The sequence below is a fragment of the Petaurus breviceps genome, unplaced genomic scaffold, assembly GCF_028583685.1.
Source record: "Petaurus breviceps papuanus isolate PSGF00001 unplaced genomic scaffold, PetGlider_PUasm1.0 90865, whole genome shotgun sequence".
Lineage (NCBI taxonomy): Eukaryota > Metazoa > Chordata > Mammalia > Diprotodontia > Petauridae > Petaurus > Petaurus breviceps.
The window spans coordinates 16,826,624-16,829,555 of NW_027187367.1; the positions used below are offsets into that span (position 1 = coordinate 16,826,624).

At 37.6% G+C, this 2,932-nt stretch overlaps 1 long non-coding RNA gene across 1 annotated transcript in view; it reads left to right on the forward strand.

Moving 5' to 3' along the window:
• LOC138150333 (uncharacterized) overlaps positions 1-2,051 on the forward strand; it is a 3,407-nt gene extending 1,356 nt beyond the window's left edge. The window contains exon 2 of the long non-coding RNA XR_011165549.1: positions 1,527-2,051. This is a non-coding gene — a long non-coding RNA (uncharacterized lncRNA). The remainder of the gene's footprint in view (positions 1-1,526) is intronic.
• The last annotated feature ends 881 nt before the right edge of the window (positions 2,052-2,932 follow it).

The window sequence follows — 2,932 nt, forward strand, 5'->3', positions numbered from 1 at the left end:
TCTATCTATCTATCTATCTATCTATCTATCTATCTATCTATCTATCTTTTAACAAAAGGACAGTGGATGTGACCTCCCAGAAGGGGCTATGGTGCATATCCAGTACCAGCAGTCTTGTTATACCAGTTCACCTTCACCACCATTCAAGATTAAGTTTTCTTGCTTCCCACGATTCTTGGAGAAGTAGAGTCCTTTTCTGTTTGAACTCAAGGTCCTACTATACCCCACCCCCATTTCATCAGCCAAATTATTCTTCATTTTAAAAAAATCAAATAAGACTTAACATATCTAGAAGTCCTCAGCCACTTAGGAAGATGGTAGTGACCAAAAGTGGTTTTGTTCATATGTATCTCATTTGATTTTCACTACCCTGTGATATAGGTAGGGCAGAGATTACTATACTCCTTCCACAGAGGAGGAAACATCTGTATATGGAAGTGGAAACATAGACATCAAAATAATGGTATTAGCTTCAAAGAGCAAGGCCCTTGAAGAGAGATGGGATCACTATCCTTGGAGCCCAACAAAGAACATATAAGAGGAATCTCATGAGGATGCTACCAAGAGACAAATAGACTTCTAAAGTCTGGAGCTGAGAAATACCTGGTGGCCAAGTAGATGCTGGGGGATAATTTGACGCTGTATTTGGGAGGATTATTTTTGTACCAACTCTTCTTTTTATACATTCTCAATAAGGTTATTTTCTCAAAGTTCATTGATATCAACTGGTTAATATCCAGGGACATACCAGTGGGGGCTCTGAGCAACAGTGTTAGAAGGCATAGTCTTTCAGGGTTATCCCTAGAACCTAGAGAGAACAAGTAAGAACTGTCTTCTAGGGACCATGGACACAAAAGGAGTAGAAAGAAGTGAGAGATGAAGTCACCACAAAGTAGGGTTTACAAGCAATTTCCCCAATGTACACAGTCAATATGTGTCAAAGACAGGACTTGAATTCAGGTTTTCTTTACTCTAAGACTGGTTCTCTCTGTAGTATGCTATGCTGTCATTGATAGAAATAGATACACACATATATGCATGTATGTATACCTAGGACCTTCTATATGATATGCACATACACACACCTCATATGACTTGTGTGCACACGTGAACACATGCATGCACATATACATACATGTAAAGTGCATATGTGGATCCTCTTATCTGACACGTGTGCATGCATACATATTGTTATGTTATGTTGTTATATAAATGTGAGTTGTTATCAATGGTAGGGGCAAGTTGAGAAACTGAGTCTCCTGACTTAAAGCCCATCACTTCTTTCTACTTTACCACAAGGTAACTCTAAAATGATCATTAGCATTAAAGTCAACTTCTCACTATTCACATTCATTAAGGATGGAAAACTTGAGGGTATCATTCTTTCCCTGATTCCAAAGATTAAGGCTAAATCTCTCCCTTTCCACTCCCTGTCATTGCATTTGTGGCATTTCTTCCTTACACCAAAGAGAATTGAGTGTTTTGGTTTCCTACTATTTTTCTTTTTCTTGTGAACTTTACAACAGGTAATGAGGGGTAGCAGTCAGATGAGAAAGAGAACTACGATATGGATGATCAACTCTCAAGAAAATCTATCGCCAGATATTAACAGAAGACACATACCTCCAGGATCTATCAGAGGAGGAGCTTTCTGGCCAACGCTTTCCTACATCTTTGTCATGCTGCTCCCTATGCGCGGAATATCCTCTCTTTGCTGGCTGAAGACTTGCCCATCCTCTGAAGCTCAACTCAAATGTTTTCTTCCTCTTCCACAGAGTCTTTCCTGATCTCACCAGTCAACAAGACTCTTTTTGATTTAGATCTCATATTGCCCTTCTCTTTGAAGCTTCTAATTCAATAGAATAAATCAGTAATAATAATAACAATAAATAAGTTCATATGATATGAAGGAAAGAGTGCTAGATATGGGGGCAGTAAAGATCTGGGTTCAAATTCTGCCTTTGATACTCCTTAGCTGTGTGACCTTGCCCAAATAACTTAACCTGTCTGTGACTCTGTTGATGTATGAATAAAATGGGAATAATAATGCTAGTAGTGCTTATCATATTATGGAGATCAAATGCCATGATATATATATATATATATATATATACATACATATATATACACATACATACACACATATATGTACATATATAAAATGTATTGCAAGCAAAACACTGCATAAATGTACATTATTATCTGTGTGTATTATAGTTATTTTTGGTGATGAGTTGAAAAAGTTTTTTTTTAAATTTTATCCCTCTACTAGGCTCTAATCAATCAAGAAATATCTATTAAGTTTCTACTATGTGCTAGGCACTGTGCTAGCATTTGGGGTTACAAAGACCTTGCCCTCAAGAAGCTTACATTCTATTATGGTGACAACATGTACAGAAGTTGAATTTTATCTATACTTTGTTTCTTCCTCAGAAACTAGCACATTGCTTTGCACAGAGTAAATAATAGATAAATATTTCTAGAATCTTCCCCAGCCTGGTTGTTAAACCAGCACATCCTTGGATGGCAGGGATATGATAATTCTTCAATTAAAATAAGCATGCATATATTAAGCTGTATACTAAGGGTGATACAATGATATACTCAACAGAGATTCTGTTCCCAGTTCCCAGTTATTACTGGAAGAAACCTGGACCTGCTTATTGTATCCCAATAGCATTTAATAATGGATCAAGAGAGTTTGGGACAGAGAACAGAGAGCAGAGGTCTAAAGGAAACCCTGCTGACTTGTTATGTACCTTGGGGCAAATCACCCAACCTTTCTGGGTCTTAGTTTTTGGGCCTGTACTGTTTAAGTAATGATTTCAGACTCTTGCCTTTCAGGGACTGAGGGACCAGATGCAAAAAAAAGTTAGAAATTCAAGGGAGAACAAAGTGTTGGGTACCAGGGGAAGGAAACCAAGGGAAGACA